The sequence below is a fragment of the Ahaetulla prasina genome, chromosome 1 (assembly GCF_028640845.1).
Source record: "Ahaetulla prasina isolate Xishuangbanna chromosome 1, ASM2864084v1, whole genome shotgun sequence".
Classification (NCBI taxonomy): domain Eukaryota; kingdom Metazoa; phylum Chordata; class Lepidosauria; order Squamata; family Colubridae; genus Ahaetulla; species Ahaetulla prasina.
In genome coordinates, this window is record NC_080539.1 from 139,545,002 (window position 1) to 139,565,749 (window position 20,748).

The 20,748-nt window shown below is 38.9% G+C and overlaps 1 pseudogene; it reads left to right on the forward strand.

Annotated features, from left to right (window-relative positions):
- The first annotated feature begins 14,412 nt into the window (after positions 1-14,412).
- LOC131189429 (U5 spliceosomal RNA) lies at positions 14,413-14,478 on the forward strand (annotated as a pseudogene).
- Positions 14,479-20,748: the final 6,270 nt, after the last annotated feature.

Below are 20,748 nucleotides of genomic sequence, written 5' to 3' on the forward strand. Positions count from 1 at the left end.
AACTATAGTGAGCCTTCCTATTATGTTTCAATGACATTTGCTTAGGTACTGCTGATTTTATATATGGGGTTGATCAAAGATTCAGAGGCTGTGACTGTAACAGAATTGGGAGAGAACTTGGAGGTCATCTAGTCCAATCCCTTGCTCTCACAGGAGACCTAAACTAGTCTGATAAGTGGCTGTCTGGTCTTTTCTCTGATGGGCCATCCACAGCTTCCAAAGGCAATTTGTTCTACTGGTTAGTTGTTCTCACTGATAGGAATTTTCTCCTTAGTTCTAGGTTCCTTCTCTCCTTGGTAAGTTTCCATCCATTGTTATTTGTTTCCTGTCCTGCCTTCAGGTGCTATAGTAAATAAGTTGGCCTCCTCTTCCTCGTGGCAGCCCTTCAAGTACTGGAAGATGCTATCATGTTACCCCGGTCCTTCTTTTCACTGGACTAGACAAACCCAATTCCTGCAATCGTTCTTCATATGTTTTAGTTTCTAGGAGTGCAGGGGCATTTAGTTGAATAGTCAATCAAATTAATAAAAACGGGGTGCATGAACATGTGATTGACCCCCCACTCCTTCTTTACACCTATTCACACATAAGGAAGGAGCAGAGTTTTGATCAGATCAACAAGTTTGCCATTTTGATTTTTTTTGTCAGAAATCAGTCAATCCTGGGACTCTGGTAATTGGATTTTTGTATCTGACCACAAGTTCCACAAGGCAGCCATTTTGTGAATCTTCTCACAAAAATGTGTCCAATTCATTTGATTCCTCAAAAATGCCATTCATGTTTTTGTAAAAGGAGTTTTCAGCACTTTGAGTCAGTCTTTCCAGCAAAGGGTAGAAATTCTTTGAGAGAAAGCAATGCTCTGCCACCTCCAGACCAAATCCCAAAGGTGCTTTTTCAGGAGACAACTGACTTTCTTGGTTTTTTTTCTTTTAAAGACGTTTCTCTTCTCATCCAAGAAGATTCTTCAGCTCTGACAGGATAGTGGGGACTGGAAGGATTTATATTCCTTGCAGACAGCTTATTATTTGCATCCTTTTACTGGGTTGTTAAAGCACTTGGAGGTTTATCTGTGTCCTCAGGATCACCTGAGTAGTGCTCCTGGTTCCTGTATTCTGCCATTTTTTCCTCTGGAAATCCATTCCTACTCCCACACCATTCCACATCCATTCCCCACTATCCTGTCAGAGCTGAAGAAGCTTCTTTGATGACTGATAATCTCTACAGACCTCCAGACCATGTGTTACTCCCCCTAAGACCTGGAGCAAACCCAGCATGGAAGAAAATAGCAGATTAAGGTCATCCCATTTTACCTCAGTTCCTCAGTGAGCAAATCAGGAAAAAGCATTCTTGCTCCATCTCCTACACTGCATGAGATATAAAAGGAACTGCCACTATTTTAGAATGAGCCATACCTTCGGAAAGTCCAAATGGAAGAAGACAAAACAAAATACCCATACATGTTGGTAAATGACTATGCAGTTATTCGGCTTTCCCTTTAACACTTTATTGTTATATTAAACCTCATAGATAAAGAGAGTTTGAGAGGAAGGATTATGTCCCATTAAATCCGAATCAGAATGATCTATCTCATGACTACTGTACCTCACTTATTTTTCCTCTTTACCCCTCTAAAAAAGTATCTTGTCCTTTTCACCAGGCAACAGGATCATTTTCTTGAGCAGAATTTTGTACATCCTTGAAATTATTCTGAATCATATGGTAATGGACAACTAAATCTGTTCTATCAAAAGAACAAATTTATTTAAGATTTAAGGGTAAAAGAATAGGAAATGATTCATAAAACAATGATTTGATCATATTCCTGCATTTCATAAACAGTATGAAAAGGAGAAAAACAGCCGATGTTTAATATACAGAGTTTTGTTTTGTTTTCCATTGGTTTATTGTCATTTAAAATCACTTGACAATTCACATGTACAGAATTTATGATAGTTGCACTGTCCCAGGGTCATGGAATCACCATTTGTAACCTTCCTAGCTGGCTTCTGACAAGCAAAGACAATTGGGGAAGACAAATTCACTTAACAACTTTAGGATTCCCTTAACAGTTGCAGCAATACACTTAACAACTCTGGCAAAAAAGGTCATAAAATGGGGCACAATCCTATTAACAACTGTCTTGCTTAGCAATGGAAATTTTGAGTTTCATTGTGGTTGTAAGCTGAGGACTACCTATAGCGTCATTATTAGGACAACAAACCTATAGGATTTAGACTAAATGTATTTTATTCCCTTTCCAAAAGCAGATGCGCTTTTGTTTTGCTCTAATCCTCTGCAAGCATTTGAGTGTGCATTTAAATAATTCATCCTTGAAATGGTTGTTTGGGAAGCCGAAGACTGGCTGAACAAGAAAGGGCACGGAGTTTTACAAAGATGTTCAGTAATGAAAACAAGCAGATTGAAAGCCCAAAGATAAACAGAAAGGTGGATAAACTGTCTGCAGGAAGGAAGCTAAAGCTGATGGCATTTGACATTTCCTTTCCGAGGCCATCTTCCCACAACTACCTGCTTTGAGGAAAAATGCACGCCATTAGGAAAGGAAACGTACAATGAATGGGAGGACTGAATGAAAACAAATAGTGATAGATGGTGGAATAGAAACAGGCAGTCTCAGAAATTGGTGGAGGATTGCAGAGAAAAGGAAGAATGGTGCTGCAGCTCAGGGAATAAGCTCACCAAAATAAAAGAGACAGGAAGAAATGGAGTCTAATGGCCCAATATAGTTCTGATTCGGCCCTTTGTTCTGACTGAATGACTCCATTCTTTGAGACTGAAGGATATAAACTTGGTCCAAAGAATAGAACGGGGCAAAATAACTAAATAAAAATTAAGAACAATTAAGGGCGGGAAAAATAACAGGGGAAAGATTGGTTTGAAAATGCAGCAGTAACATATATAATCGTATAGCCACTGCTGTGCTTTTATTTTCTAATTACCATTCTCTTCTTTATACAGAGGATTCATTTTCTATATCTGTGGAGTGAGAAGCAATTTGGCAAACTAAAAATAAAGAAATAGGTCCAGGACATTTCAGATTCACTGTCCTAATCCAAGAAAAGAGTTGAACAAACAAATTCTAGCAGTAACAATCCATAGGGATCTAGCTTTGCTTTAATTTTCATCAGAATTTGATCTAATTTATTGGAAAGCTCTTGCTTTAAGAAAAAATGAAGTTTGCCAAATATCATAGACACGAGTGCAAAGGTTTTCAAGTTATATTTTGTTAAATCACTATATGCATGTATTGTATGTGTGTATAGATGGTACCTGGCTCAATAATACAACTGCAAGAGGAAGTCCTGGTGGGAAATCATTTAAATATGAGCCAGCAGTTTGCTGCAGCTGCCAAAAAACTCAATGCAATCCTCGGCTGCATTAAGAGAGAGATAGAATCAAGATCACATGAAGTGTTAATACCACTTAATACCACCTTGATAAAACCACACTTGAAATACTGTATCCAGTTTTAGTCGCCACGATGTAAAAAAGAATTTGAGATTCTAGAAAGAGTGCAGAGAAGAGCAACAAAGATGATTAGGGGACTGGAGGCTAAAACATATGAAGAATGGCTGCAGGAATTGGGTATGTCTAGTTTAGTGAAAAGAAGGACTGGGGGTTACATGATAGCAATTATCCAATATCTAAGGGGACAGCTTATTTTCCAAAGAACCTGAAAGCAGGACAAGAAGCAATGGCTGGAAACTAAACAAGGAGAGAAGCTACCCAGAACTCAGAAGAAATTTCCTGACAGAAATATTAATCAGTGGAATGGCTTTCTTCCAGAAGTTGAAGGTGCTCCAACACTGGAAGTTTTTAAGAAGAGATTGGACAGTCATTTGTCTAAAATGGTATAGTTTCCTGCCTGAACAGCAGGTTGGACTAAAAGATTTCCAAGTGTATATCTCTTGTTTTGTATGTGTGTATATGTTCATGTGTACTTGTTACTTTGGTTACTGTTGTGTCCTCGCACCTACGACCGGTTGCAGCCAGGATGACTCACGACCAATCAGAGTGTTTGAAGCGCCGGCAACCGAAAGAGCGGGAAACCGAGGGAGTTCCTATTGGCTGGCGTTTTGACAGCTAGCTAGCCAGGGTGCTGAAGTCTGTCAGCGGTTATTCAGTTCAGTTCCGTGTATTATAGCTCCGTTAGAGCCGTGTATTTTTCCCTTCCTGTTGTTCGTGAATAAAGGAGAGGTCTGTTTGAACTGGCGGTCTGTAAGTCCTCTTAATATTTAATACTGGCGACGAAGGTTTGGGAACGCCAACCCGAGTTTTTGCCACCGAAATTGGGTTATTGTGCCATTCACGTTAGGATCTGTCACCTCACAGCTTCCTCATGGCGAACAATTTGCCGATTTTTTCGCCATTCGTCCCGTCAGCTGAATTGTGGGACGTGTATGTTGAACGTTTCGGATGTTTTCTCCTTGCTAACAATTTATCTGACCTTCCCCCGGCCAGGAAGCTTGGATATTTTTTGAGTTCTTGCGGCAGCGACGTTTTCTCAATGGCACGTACCCTTGCTTTTCCACAACTGGTATCCGATCTCTCCTGGGACACTTTAATAGAGAAACTGCGGGCACATTACGCCCCAGCGCCGTGCCAAATTGCCCAGCGACATGCCTTTCGTCGCTGCGTGCAAACGGAGGGACGATTGGGCACTTCTGATTGGCAGCAGAAAGTCAATCAGTATTTGCTGGCCCAACACACTACCCCATGCCAACTGACAAACCAGACTCCCGCAGAATTGCTGATGGGCCGCCGTCTTAGAACCATACTGGATAGGCTACACCCCTCTTATACGCCTGAACGGGTTCCAGGACTGGGGGGCCAGACTAGGCAGTTTACCCTGGGGGATCCAGTATATGCACAGTGTTTTGGGGGAACGGAGAAGTGGCTACCTGGGAACGTGGTTCACTTATCTGGGCCGTATTCTTATAGGGTCCAACTGGCAGACGGCCGCATCTGGAGACGCCACATTAATCAACTAAGGCGTCGCCTGGCCACCGATGGGGAAAACCAATCAACAGTGAGGCCTCAACAAGACGTTTTTCCCCGGCCGACAGAGTTTTTGAGACAGACACCTGCAGACCTCGAACTGACCCTTTTGTTCCCAGGGTATCCCAGCCAATAGTGATGACCCGACGCCCAATTTGGCACCACAAGCAGAATATGCATCTCAAAGCACTTCACCGGAGCTCCCAGCAATCCAGAAAGACACAATATCGGAAGTCCTACCTGACGATACTTCCGGGCCGGCTGCAAATGGGCGCTGTCCATTGGCGGAGACATCTGTTCAAGACAAGGACAGTCAAGTGCCTTCCTCTCCTCCGCCGCAGGTTGTACTCAGACGTTCCAATCGTAGCCGTCGTCAGCCAGCTTACTTGGCTGACTATGACTGCGCGATCCGAGGGGTGAGGGGTGTTGTGTCCTCGCACCTACGACCGGTTGCAGCCAGGATGACTCACGACCAATCAGAGTGTTTGAAGCGCCGGCAACCGAAAGAGCGGGAAACCGAGGGAGTTCCTATTGGCTGGCGTTTTGACAGCTAGCTAGCCAGGGTGCTGAAGTCTGTCAGCGGTTATTCAGTTCAGTTCCGTGTATTATAGCTCCGTTAGAGCCGTGTATTTTTCCCTTCCTGTTGTTCGTGAATAAAGGAGAGGTCTGTTTGAACTGGCGGTCTGTAAGTCCTCTTAATATTTAATAGTTACTTTGGTAACAAATACGGTACAATACAGTAGGAAAATGTGCCAAATTTAAGAATCCAAAGATGGAAGAAGAAATGATTGAATATTACATATGATGAGGTCCATTCTTGAATGATGGTATGAAGCTGAGACAACTATAAATTTAGTCTTGTCTAGAAAAAGTAGTAAACCAGGTCAGCTAACTTGATTCATAAGACACTGTCTGACAGGAAGCCATTCAGGGCAAGACATGTGAGATAAATTGTATTATTACTTAACAACAATGAAGTAAAATAACATTTAAAGAAAACCAAAGATACTTTATCACAATGCATACCTTTTCAACAAATTAAGTAAAAACTGGATAACTAATAATAAATTATTTATAAATATTATTTTAAGCATTTTTTTTTCAAATGCTAAATTTACATCCTGGGATAAACCAGGTAATCAGTAAGCATCCCCTCTCTCTACCCATGACAAGGAATACTTTAGATTGGTTTATTGCCAATCAAGTTTTTAAACACTATGAATTGTTTCAAATAGAATTTAATTTGCACTATAATTTTGAAATAGCATTATATTCCCTTAAACAGTTTGGCCTAATGGATTAGCAGCATCTAAAACTCCCTAGTATTGGAATGTGCACTGAATAAATATAAGTCTACAGTAATTTCTAATAATTAAGAGTATTGCTAAAGTTGTTGTTGGTTATTTCTTAGAACTTTGAAAAAAAAAGAATTGGAATACCCAATATTAACAAATCAATGGCTAATCTTCTTGAAATGTCTTTTTTACACACTTAAGATGAGTATGATTCAAGAAAAGATTTTTTTCATATTTACTGGATACCATAGACCAGTGATGGCTAACCTTTTTGTTGTCGCGTATCAAAAGTGTGCACCTGTTGGCACCCACAATGCAATGTGCCCATGACCCCCCCACACATATGCGTGTGACTCCCACGCTTACCGCTGCACATCCCTACTCACGCCATTTTGGGCCTAGCAGGCCTCCCTGCAGCCTCTTGGGACCTCCCTGTGGGAGGTTGCAGAAATCCACCCCCGTGGCCCATTTTTTGTTCCAGGAGGCTGCAGGAAGGCCTGCTAGGCCCAAAACAGGCTGTAGGGGGGTGCACTGCCCCCACGCTCTCCCCTGCTCTCCCGCGCATGCACGTGCAACCCCCCCGGCATGAGTGCATGTCTCCCGCAAGTGGCCTGCCCCCCACCTATGCGCGACAGAGACTCGAAAATCAGCTGGCCAGCAGGAGGCGTGCACACATGCAGAGTGGAGCTGAGCTGGTTGACGGCTCGTGTGGCTGCAGAGAGGGCTCCGTGTGCCACCTGTGGCACACATGTCATAGGTTCGCTATCATGGCCATAGACAGTGTTTAGAATGGGTTAGCTAACAATTTCATCATGTTGAAAATGTAACATGGTTGAATAAATGCTCACTCACAGGGGTGGCCTGCTGGGGGTTCGCAGGGGTTCAGGAGAACCTCTAGCTAAGATTCTGTGCAGTTCGGAGAACCCCAAATCCCACTCCTGGTTGGCCTTACCGACCCCACCCTGCCCCTCCCAGGAGTCCCCACGTGGTCCGTTTTGTATGCAGGTAAGTTCAAGGTGTGCATAGAGGCTTGGGGAGGGTGAAAAATGGGCCTACCAGAAGTTCAAGCCATTTCCAGCCCCAGAGGACCTGCGCACCCTGGGGAGGCCATTTTCATTCTCCCAAAGGCTCAAGGAAAGCCTCCAGAGCCCGGGGGGGCAAAAACGCCTCCCCCATGGTGCAGGAGGCTGACTAGGCCATGCCCACCATGGCACACCCACCCAGCAACCGGGAAGAGAACCCCTTGCTAAAATTTTTGAAGCCCATTCCTGCTCACTCATATATGTAGTTCCACTGTTGGTTTATAACTATGACCATTGTTAATGTGGTATTATAAAGATCAATGTTAGATTCGATGATGGAAGAGACGGACACAGATCTTTCAGTAACAACATCTCTTTATTAATAGACTAGTACAACCCAACAACTTGCTTGTCTGGCAGCATCTTCTTTTATAGAGGGCTGTCAGACGGCTTAACCAATGAGCTTCAAGAATTTCCCCGCTGACTTCCGGGTGGCGCCACCTTTCTCGCTGGGTGCTAATTTATGGCACTCCGCACTGAATATGGTAAAAGCCGGTGAAAACAGCAACGAACAGCTGTTCCCGGCTTCAATTTCCCTCTCTGGTTGAAAGAGAGAGAAAGAGCAAGGGGGGGGGATAGTGGTAGATTCCCCTAGGGGCTTTGTTTTTGTTATGCAAATCGAATCCCTTTGAATCCTCTCTTAATCTCCAGTATTCACTGCGCTCCTGCAAAAGCAGGAAAAGAGGAAGGTGTCCACTTCTGCTAACAACTGATTTCTTTTTGTGGATTTCTAAAAGCAGACGGAAGAAGCATGAGTGAACAATTATTGGTTTGCAAGTATTTTTGATTTCCTGACTTCCACCTAAAAAGAGAAATTCCCCCCCCCCTTTTAATTGTTTAAAATGGCGTTTGAGAGCAACTGAAAGCAGAGCGATACATCAAAGGGAGCCTTGCTGCGGAATCGAAACTGAATGGAGATTTTATCTTATTGTGTTGGACTGTGGATTGTTGGATTATATTACGTTGTTTAAGTATTTTACAAGGGGATTCTCAGCAGGAACTTTGTCATGAAGGTTCTTTCAGAAGAATGGATTCGTGACTTTATACAGGATTACACAGAAAGTATGTATTTAATTATTCAAAAATACGAATTGATAAAAAATGGGGACGTTTTGGATGAGAGCTTGGAGGAAATTAACCAGTGCAATCACTTGGAAAATGGAATGGAGGAGATACAAACAAAAGTGGATAAATATGAAGATATGATCGTGAATAAACAAGTTGATGTAAAGAAGTTTTCTTTAAATAGTTTGGATGAAATGCCTGAATTTGTGCTACAGGAGGCTGTCTCCCGAACTGAAAAAACTCACAGGGTTAATGTTTTCCAAGAGTTCTCTTTTTGGACTGATGGAATATACGGCAGTAATTTGTGGATTCTTGGACATAAGGAACTACTAGGAAATATTGTGACTGACTTTTCAAAAGGAGTAATGAAGGAAAGACAGAGATTAATGCATCAAAAAAAATGGCAAGAGACAAAAGTACTATCCTTGAAGCAAGGTTTTTTTGAAATATTAACAGAAAAAAATATTAATGTCCCGGAAAGACAATTTGTGAGGAAGATCTGGAAGAAATGGGTTGATTATATGTTTTATATCTATCATAAAAGACTAGATATTTGGATCTATACTGGATTTTGATGAGGAAGGACTAAAATTGAATAGATATTGTAATTTTCTGTATTGAAATTTTATAATGTGTTGCACTGAATTTTAAATAGAATATTCTCAAAAGATCTTATGTAAGAAAGACCTGGGGGGGAAATTATATGGTTATAGAAGCTATAAGGGAGATATTTTTTGAATTGGATTGGATTTTTATGCTTTAGCTGGTTTTAAATACTTTAGGATTAATTTGTTCTATTGATTTATATATTTTATTACTGTTAATTGTTAATTATTATTATTATTTTTTTGAAGGATTTTGGTTATGTTAGGAGGAAGTCAGAGCTAGAGAGGGAAAATTGGTATAATAGTTTTGGGGAAAAATTTTCTTAGCATATGTTTGTTTTATTTTTAACTATACCTTGTGCTTGTTCCAGGAAGTCAGGGGGGAGGGGGGAGGGTATTAGTGAAGGGAGGGGGGTTGGGGGGAAAGGGGAAAAAAAATTTTTTTGTAAAACTTTTTGAATAAAAAAAAACATGGATAATTTAAAAAAAAAAAAAAGAATTTCCCCGCTGTTTTGGAGGACCTGAGTGAAGCCTTTAGCTCACTCCTTATGTGGTACATAACACCCAATATAGTTTAAAGATGTAAATTTCTGAATTGTATACCAAAAATGTTTTAAGTATCACTATATGTATTGATTTATTAAGCCCCCTCCTTTTCTCTTTGCAAAAACAATGTAGCTCCAGACTTAAAATTCTGGATTGATGATTTCTATTTCCTGTCTGAGCTGGCATAGACAGACTGACCAATATTATTTTATGTGGTGACATTAAATATGTATTTAAAAAAATAAAGAGAATGATTTTCTGTATGCAATATATTTCTGTTTTTTCCTTGTTTTCCCTTCTTTTTTCTTTCTTTTTTAATGATCTATCCATGAAGATATAATTTTCCATTTTGTATCATTGCTATTAATTTCATTATTTGAACATTCTAAATTTTATAACATATTGCACTGTATGAAGAAGTAGGTAAACCAAATGTTTTTAAAGAAACATCACTTAGGTGTTTATATATTCCTAATCTTTCCCATGAAACTGATAGTTTACTTTCTCAAATAAAAATTGATGAATTGATAGAATTCATTGCAACTAGGGATTGTTATATCCATTCATTTAGATTGCTGTAAAAAGTGACCACCCACTGCCACAGATTTCAGATACTCAAAAGAGTCCTACTCATAATGCCTTGCTGGGGAATGTTTAAAGATGCCTCATTTTTTAATTACATTTTCAAAATTCTCAAAGGCATGCCAATAGTTATTGGGGTAGACAGGATGCCTGAGGTATTTTCAGGGAGGGTGACAAAAATATCAAGAAGGATCCTGCATCAAACACAAGTCAGATAATGGTAGGGCTTCAAAATGTCCGGTGCAGCTGCCATATTGATTTTTTTGATCTGATGTGGGTGCCTCTCAGTGGTGGGTTTCAACATTTTTTTACTACCGATTCTGTGGGTGTGGCTTGGTGGACATGGCTTGGTGGGCGTGGCAGGGGAAGGATATTGTAAAATCTCCATTCCCACCCCACTCCAGGGAAAGGTTACTGCAAAATCCCCATTTCCTCCCAATCAGCTAGGACTTGGGAGGCAGAGAATAGAGAGGGGTGGAACCAGTCAGAGGTGGCATTTTCTCCCAAACTACTCAAAATTTCCACTCCAGTTCTCCAGGACTGGTCAGAACCTGCTGAAACCCACCTCTGGTGCCCGTGTGAGACACTGCTCTAGTCTGATCCCAAACGAACCTTTTTGGCACCGAGTGCTGAAAAGGGAGTGTGTGCGCGCACACACTTTGCGCACTCTCATTTGGGCCGTAACCCAGAAGACGGCCTGCCCAGGGTGCATGCACATGCCCAAAAATGAACTTTCGGTGTACAAATGCACCGGCCAGCTACTTTTCCAGGTTTCTGGCACTCGTGTGTGTGCTGATCAGCTGGCCTGCACACATGTTCATGTAGGAAAATGGAAGACCAGCTTTTTCAGCTTCCAGCACTGCCACACACAAAAAAGCCAGCTGATCGTTCCACACACATGTGCGCCAGAAACCCAGAAGAGGAACAGGTGATGCTGCACATGCCAGGCAACATGGTTCCGCGTTCCACTTTGGGCATGCGTGCCATAGGTCTCGGCTAGCTCAACCACAGTTATGTCAGATGCCGTGAGAAGAAACAAGCCAACTTGGTTTTCTTTTCCTGTCTGAGCTGGCATAGACAGACTGACCAATATTATTTTATGTGGTGACATTAAATATGTATTTAAAAAATAAAGAGAATGATTTTCTGTATGCAATATATTTCTGTTTTTCCTTGTTTTCCTTCTTTTTCTTTCTTTTTAATGATCTATCCATGAAGATATAATTTTCCATTTTGTATCATTGCTATTAATTTCATTATTTGAACATTCTAAATTTTATAACATATTGCACTGTATGAAGAAGTAGGTAAACCAAATGTTTTAAGTATCACTATATGTATTGATTTATATATTTTATTACTGTTAATTGTTAATTATTATTATTATTTTTTTGAAGGATTTTGGTTATGTTAGGAGGAAGTCAGAGCTAGAGAGGAAAATTGGTATAATAGTTTTGGGGAAAAATTTTCTTAGCATATGTTTGTTTTATTTTTAACTATACCTTGTGCTTGTTCCAGGAAGTCAGGGGGGAGGGGGGAGGGTATTAGTGAAGGGAGGGGGGTTGGGGGGAAAGGGGAAAAAAAAATTTTTGTAAAACTTTTTGAATAAAAAAAAACATGGATAATTTAAAAAAAAAAAAAAGAATTTCCCCGCTGTTTTGGAGGACCTGAGTGAAGCCTTTAGCTCACTCCTTATGTGGTACATAACACCCAATATAGTTTAAAGATGTAAATTTCTGAATTGTATACCAAAAATGTTTTAAGTATCACTATATGTATTGATTTATTAAGCCCCCTCCTTTTCTCTTTGCAAAAACAATGTAGCTCCAGACTTAAAATTCTGGATTGATGATTTCTATTTCCTGTCTGAGCTGGCATAGACAGACTGACCAATATTATTTTATGTGGTGACATTAAATATGTATTTAAAAAAATAAAGAGAATGATTTTCTGTATGCAATATATTTCTGTTTTTTCCTTGTTTTCCCTTCTTTTTTCTTTCTTTTTTAATGATCTATCCATGAAGATATAATTTTCCATTTTGTATCATTGCTATTAATTTCATTATTTGAACATTCTAAATTTTATAACATATTGCACTGTATGAAGAAGTAGGTAAACCAAATGTTTTTAAAGAAACATCACTTAGGTGTTTATATATTCCTAATCTTTCCCATGAAACTGATAGTTTACTTTCTCAAATAAAAATTGATGAATTGATAGAATTCATTGCAACTAGGGATTGTTATATCCATTCATTTAGATTGCTGTAAAAAGTGACCACCCACTGCCACAGATTTCAGATACTCAAAAGAGTCCTACTCATAATCACCACACATAGAATAATATTGGGCCACTTGCTGGGGAATGTTAAAGATGCCTCATTTTTTAATTACATTTTCAAAATTCTCAAAGGCATGCCAATAGTTATTGGGGTAGACAGGATGCCTGAGGTATTTTCAGGGAGGGTGACAAAAATATCAAGAAGGATCCTGCATCAAACACAAGTCAGATAATGGTAGGGCTTCAAAATGTCCGGTGCAGCTGCCATATTGATTTTTTTGATCTGATGTGGGTGCCTCTCAGTGGTGGGTTTCAACATTTTTTTACTACCGATTCTGTGGGTGTGGCTTGGTGGACATGGCTTGGTGGACGTGGCAGGGGAAGGATATTGTAAAATCTCCATTCCCACCCCACTCCAGGGAAAGGTTACTGCAAAATCCCCATTTCCTCCCAATCAGCTAGGACTTGGGAGGCAGAGAATAGAGAGGGGTGGAACCAGTCAGAGGTGGCATTTACCGGTTCTCCAAACTACTCAAAATTTCCACTCCAGTTCTCCAGGACTGGTCAGAACCTGCTGAAACCCACCTCTGGTGCCTGTGCGAGACACTGCTCTAGTCTGATCCCAAACGAACCTTTTTGGCACCGAGTGCTGAAAAAGGAGTGTGTGCGCGCACACACTGCGCACTCTCATTTGGGCCGTAACCCAGAAGACGGCCTGCCCAGGGTGCATGCACATGCCCAAAAATGAACTTTCGGTGTACAAATGCACCGGCCAGCTACTTTTCCAGGTTTCTGGCACTTGTGTGTGTGCTGATCAGCTGGCCTGCACACATGTTCATGTAGGAAAATGGAAGACCAGCTTTTTCAGCTTCCAGCACTGCCACACACAAAAAAGCCAGCTGATCGTTCCACACACATGTGCGCCAGAAACCCAGAAGAGGAACAGGTGATGCTGCACATGCCAGGCAACATGGTTCCGCGTTCCACTTTGGGCATGCGTGCCATAGGTCTCGGCTAGCTCAACCGCAGTTGTGTCAGATGCCGTGAGAAGAAACAAGCCAACTTGGTTTTCTTTTCCAGCAGTGACTTCGTTTATTGGGTCTGCTACAAACCGGGTCTCAGTAATAGTCGAGGTCTTTCTGTACAAAGTCAGCGCTGAGAGCTTCCGCCTCTCAGCCCCTTTTAAACATCCCACGCTGCTCGTGTCCCGCCCCATGGCTGAACTGCTCCGTTGATTGGACGCCCGGCTGCTCTCTCCCTCCTCGTCTGACAGCCTCAGCTGCCATGTCATCTGCTAAATCCCGGAACTAAAGCAGCTCTTCGTGATGCTCATCTCTCATCTCTCGCTATCCCGGCCGCCAGTGTGATGATCCCCTCCCCATGCTTCCCAAATGCAGATCCCTGCAGCCCTCGAACAAGTCCTTGCTAATTCTTCCCTTTGGATCTTTGATTAGGGACTGCTCCCATGATCCAGATCCCTGTAGCATTGTGTGTCAAGCCGGAGCTGGGCTCAACAATAGGTTCGCCATCACGGGTATAGGCAGTTGTCAGTTTACAGCCGTTCTTTTAGTGAACAAAGTTATGAGAGCTCTAAAAAAGGTGATTTATGATCAGTTGTTGCACATTATAACCATTACAGCATTTTCATGATTGTGTGATCCAAATTCAGGCACCAGTGAAAATGCAGTGACATGTATTTACAATAGTTGCAATTTCCCCAGCCAGCTCCCAACAAGCAAAGCCAATGGGGGAAGCCAGATTTGCTTAACAATTGCAGTTATTCTCTTAACAACTGTGGCAAAAACAAAGGTCATGAAATCAAGTGTGATTCAATGACAACTGCCTTGTTTAGCAACAGAAATTCTGGTGCTGATTGGGGTCAAGGACTGTCTGTAATTAAAGTGGGGGGAAAACAACATAATGGGTTTTCTTATTTGAGTTTCTCTTTAGGTTGTATGAATCTTTTGCCTTTTACTAAAGATTCCTATGGAGAGGAACATTTTTGTTCGATTATGATACTGATACTGTAGATTATGATTTGTGTACAGTACCAAGCAAACACACATATACAATTTTCCTCTTCTCATAAAGCCCAAATCCAGGTGTGAAAAGTGTAAGTGTCTGAAACCAGCAAATATGTCCTTTATCCCTGACCTTTTCTTGCAATGTCCTCAAACTGGGCATCTCCAAATTTAAGTGGTAAAAGGGAAAATTTATTTCCCAGAATGCTCTGCAATGATAAAACTGAGAGTGGATTTATGGGAAATGAGCTCCAGATTGGGTAAGGCAGCCATGTTGCACTGAAAAGCATTTGAAACTTAATATGTTTTAGGGAAAACTTTCTGTGAGTTGACTGAAGCTTGTCTGGGGTTTTTTGTGTGTGTGTTTTTTTTTTACTGAATTGGTCACTGCAATTTGAATTCAGAAAAGAAAAATGGGTAGTTTAGAAGAGTAGAGATATCCAGATCACTTAAATTCATTCCAGTATCCCACTGTGTGGGAATGGATGTCAGGTATTAAAAAATAACAGAATTGCAAATTAACAAAAAGAATGAAATGTTATAATGATTATAGCCTTCTTGTGTCTATTTGGCAGATAGTTATTGTTTTGGCAAATTCAATTGCAGCTTAAGCCCCCTTTTTGGAAGACTGAAACCATTTAATTTACAATGCTATTTTTTTTAGAAAAAACCACTCATAGTTGTTATATATATGGATTACAGCCAGTCCTAGACACCATCAGACCAAAACCAACTATTTGAGCTACTTTATTATTTAAATTACTACTAAAGGATTAGCCTACCAAATAGATGCATGATTTTGTACGAAGTCCCACAAAAATAAATGAGATTTGTTCAAGAATAAATCCATGCAGATTTCATCACCAAAGTTTTATTCCTTTAAATATATTCCTCCAGCCAGTGTTACCCAATGGATTCCCAAAATTCAGAGCCAGACCATCTGGAAAAACCCAAACTAAAGAAAATTGTCACAGCAGGTGGCAGCATCTTCCTAAATTTGGTTAAATTTAACAAAAGATAAGCAGGGTCAGATAAGGTTAAGCTTAAAAAATTAAAGAAGGTAGGGATACCAGCAGGATTTGACAGAGCATATTTTCAATCCTTGTACAAAAAGGAACCTAAACATCTATGAAAAGAAGAGACATCACAAGGGAAGGAAAACATTTAAAAAAGATTCCACTGATGTACAGAATAGGATATAATGGTGGCCAGATAAAGAAGGAGAATGAAAACCATAGGCAACTAAAAGTACATACAACAACCCAATGCTGAGTTTCAATATCAACCAAGAAAGGAGAAAGGAAGATGCTGCATCAAAAATATCAACAATTAGAGGGGAAAAACAGTGTAAAGAAAATGAGACATGGTTTAATAATACGAGAGAGATTACATTTACACCTAGGCGAGCATTTTTAAAAGTAATAATGAATGGACTTCCGGGTGGCTCCACCTCTTCGCTGAGCCCTAATTAAAGGGGCTCCGCACTGAACATCGTAAAAGCCAGGAAAAGCCGGCTTTAATCTTTTTCTCTGGATGAAAGAGGAAAGATAAGAGCGCAGGAATGTTGGTAGACCTCCCCAGAGGCTTTGTTTTAATTAAGCAGAGCTTCGAAGGGTCGATGGGTCCCATAAATATTTCTGCCATCTCCGACTTCAGTGCGTGTCTGTAAAAGCAGGAAAAGAAGAAGGTGTCCATCTCTGCTAATTGTCTTATCTTTATGGATCTCTTTAAGCAGACGGAATGAGTGCAAGCGGACGATTATTGGATTGCAAGTATTTTTGATTTCCTGACTTCTACTTTCTAAAAAAGAGAATTTTTTTTTTCCTTTGTTCTAATTGACTCTAAGATGGCGCCTGAACGGGAGTGAAAATGACGAATGGAATTTTAAACAGTCTGTGCAACTAAGAAGATAAGAAATGTTATGTGTGGATTTTAATGAAGTGAACTGAGCTCTCCTATATTTAAAGGGGAGAAGAGAAGTTTCTAGACTTATATTTTGTGAATTTTAAAACGGAAATGGCTACTAAACCACCTAAGACTGGGGGTAGAAGGGGTTCTGAACCAGCTTTAGAAGATCTGATTAAAGAGCAAGGGAAAGTGTCTGAAGAAAGGTTTAAGGAGATTATGGATAATAATGAGAAAATAAGAGAAGAAATAAAAGAGAATAATAAAAAAATAAGAGAAGATATCTTAATGGCTTTTCAAGGTTTGGCAAAAAGACTGGAGGTGGTGGAGGAGGAGGTGCAAGAAATTGTTCAGTCAAATCAACAAATAGAAAATAGAATGGGGGGAATGCAAATCAAATTGGATAAAAATGAAGATCAAGTGGTGGTGATGCAGTATAGAATGATGGAAGGAGCTCTGAGAATTAGAGGTTTGAATGAAGACAAAGGGGAAGATTTAAAAAAAATTTTATCAGAAGCTCTGGCTGAATTTATTGAACTTGATCCACAAGAGGTTGCTTATCAAATTGACAAAATTTATAGAGTTAATTCTTGGATTGCTAGGCAAAAGAAACTTCCTAGAGACATTGTGGTTTATTTTTTGAAAAGAACAGTGAGGAATCAAATTTTGCAAGTTGCTTTTCAGAAAAACTTGAAAATAGGGGAACAGGAGTTGAAGGTTTTGAAAGAGATCCCTCCCAAGATGTTAAGGGATAGAAAAGACTTTACATTTTTTACACAAGAACTTAAGAAATACCAGATTCAATTTAGATGGGAGGTTCCAGTTGGCTTGACAGTGTATTATCAGGGAAGAAGATATCGTATTGACACAGTGCTTAAGGCCAAAGATTTTCTTTCTACAGTGCTGAAATTTGAAATAGAAATAATAGAAAAAAGAATTCAAGAGACTCAAATGGGTGTGGAAGCTGAGGTGATTCCAGTGATGTTACCATCAGAGGAACAACCACAAGAACAAAGACTGACGAGGGGAGCCCTTAAGCGTAAAGAAAAGGAGCAACAAACTCAAAGTAAAGTTCAGGACTCTGCTACAGAAGCGGTGGGAGGAGCACGGCCGAAGATACGGGAGGACGATCTTCAGTTGATTGCCCAAAGGCTTCAGCAGCCCAGTAATGGCAAATAAAATCTTGACTTGGAATGTCAATGGTTTGAACTCAGCTCAGAAGAGAAGGAAATATTTCATTATTTGAAACAATTTAAAATGATGTTATTTGCTTACAAGAAACGCATATTAAATTATCAGATCAAAAGTACCTAATAAACTCAAAGTTAGGTAAACATTTTGTTGCTTCAGCTTTGGAGAAAAAACATGGCATAGTGGTTTATTTGAGAAAAGATATACCAGCCAAGTTAATAGAGGCAGATATTTATGGAAGATATATTGCTATTGAACTTACAATAGAAACAAAAGGGACTCTCTTGCTTGGTATATATGCACCCAATCAGCAACAAGAAAAATTTTATAGAATGTTATATGATAAGTTGATCCTATGGGTTTATAAATCGTGTATTATATTGGGAGATTGGAATGGAGTAATAGATACACGAAAGGACAAGAGAACTTCTTCCAAGAAGATACCTGCACATGCAAAGCTGCCTAAATCCTTTTTTGATATGATAGAAGATTTTGAGTTAAGAGATGTATGGAGACTGGAATTTGGAGGAAAGAGACTATACTTTTTCTCTGATAGGCATCAATCCTTCTCACGTATTGATTTTATTTTAATTTCTAATGATTTGCTTTTTAGGGTGAAGAAAACTAAGATATTTCCAAGATGTTTGTCTGATCATAGTCCTGTTTGGATGGAATTGCAATATGGAAAAGAGGGTAGAAGAACTTGGAGATTAAATGAAAATTTGTTTAGATATCAGGATAATGTAAATCAATGTAAAAAGCAGATGAAAGAATTTTTTGATTATAATTTGAATAATGAAACATCGATAGAAATGGTTTGGGATTGCAGTAAAGCTTTTATGAGAGGTGTATTAATATATCTTAATAATAGACAGAGAAATAAGCAACAAAGACAGCGAGGTATTTAGAAGAGGAAATTTATAAGAAACAACAATTATTAATACATAACCCACATGATCAAAAACTTAAAGATGCAATAAAGTTACTACAGAATCAATTTAATATGATAATGGCTGATCAGGTGGCAACAAATATACAATATGCCAAACATAATACTTTTGTAACGCAAATAGACCTGGTAGGTGGTTAGCATACACTTTAAGGAAAAGACAAAAACAACGTACTATAGAAAAATAGAATACAAAGGTAAAGAGAGATATCAACAGGATAAAATTAAAAAAGCTTTTTTAGAATATTATACAAATTTATATCTTAAAGATAATATATTGAATAGGGATATTGGTAATTATTTGAAGGAATATAAGGTTAAAAATTTAACTTTAGAACAAACGGATGAATTGAATCGGCCTATAACCTCGGAAGAAATTATTTTGGTAATTAAACAATTAAAATGGGGAAAACTCCTGGTACGGATGGGCTTACAGTTAGTTATTATAGGAATTTACAGGATGAGATGTTAGGTCCACTTAAGGAATTATTTAATCAGATACAACTAGGAGAATTCCCCTCATGGAGAACCTCTTTATTTCATTGATACCAAAAGAGGAACAGGATTGTTCTAAACCTGGGAATTATAGGCCAATCTCACTTTTAAATAATGATTATAAGATTTTGTTAAAATAATAGCTAATAGATTAATGTTGATTCTGCAGCGAAGAATTCATAATGATCAATCTGGATTTATAAAAGGGAGACAGATGAGGAATAATGTTAGGCAGATTGTTAATTTACTGGAGTACTTAGAAAAGAAAAATTTTATTCCAGCAGCATTTATTTTTCTCGATGCAGAGAAAGCTTTTGATCGATTGCATTGGGATTTTTTATTTAAATTAATAGAAAAGATGCAATTTGGAGATGGTTTTTTAAGAATAATTAGGGCAATTTATGGAGAGCAAACAGCACAGATTATAATCAATGGTAGCTTAACAGAACCTTTTAAGATTGCGAAAGGAACAAGACAGGGATGTCCTTTATCACCATTATTGTTTATTTTAACTCTAGAACCATTATTGGATAAAATACGAGAAGTAAAGGAGATAGAGGAATTAGAGTTAGACAGTATGAATATAAGTTAAGAGCTTTTGCAGATGATTTGGTGATTACTTTAACAAACCCTATAAATTCTAGTAAATCTTTGTTGGAAATAATTGATCAATATGGGAATGTCTCAGGGTTTAAGGTAAATCAGAAAAGACAAAAGTGATAATAAAAATATGGCCAGACAACAGAAAGAAAAACTAGAGGAAGTAACAGGATTTGAAATTGTAAAGAAGGTTAAGTATTTAGGGTTTATATTACGTCATCAAATGTGAAATTGTATAAGAATAACTATGAGGTTTTATGGCAAAAGTTCAGAAGGAGTTGATTGTTTGGAAAAATTGCAATTATCTTTGCTGGGAGAATTGCTGCTATTAAAATGAATGTTTTACCTAGATTTTTATTCCTCTTTCAGATGATACCAATAATTAAGAAAGATAAGAATCTTGAGGAATGGCAGAAGGAATTAACAAATTTATATGGGAAGGTAAAAAGCTAGGGTTAAAATGAAAATAATTCAAGATTCTCGGAAAGGGAGGTTTAAAATGCCTAATTTTAAATTATATTATGAAGCAGCTGCTCTCTGCAATAAGTGATTGGTTTAATTTAACAGAGGACAGAATTTTGAATATAGAAGGTTATGATTTGTTATATGGATGGCATGCATATTTAATTTATGACAAAAAAGTGGATAAGGCCTTTAAAAATCATGTGCTAAGAAATGCCCTTCTGCGTGTTTGGAAAAAATACTCTTATAAACTAAATTATAAGGTTCCTATATGGGCATGTCCTAGACATACAGTAGAAAATATAAACATAGAACAGAAGCAGGAAATGATTACATATAAAGATCTTTTGTATACTGAAAGAGGTAATTTGCAGTTAAAATCTTTGCAAGTATTAAGAGAGGAAGGGAAAAATTATACTTGGTTTCAATATGAGCAATTACATGCTAGATGGAAGGGAGATCAAAAAATTGGTATAGAACAGAACGAGGGAAATTTGGTAAAGCAAATTAGAAATCAGTCTCAGGAGCATATAAAGAGATTGTATAATGTGTTACTTGAAATAGATTCTGAAAGGGACTTGGTAAAGGACTGTATGATAAAGTGGGCACAAAATTTTCAGGAGCCAATATTATTGGAAACTTGGGAAAAAA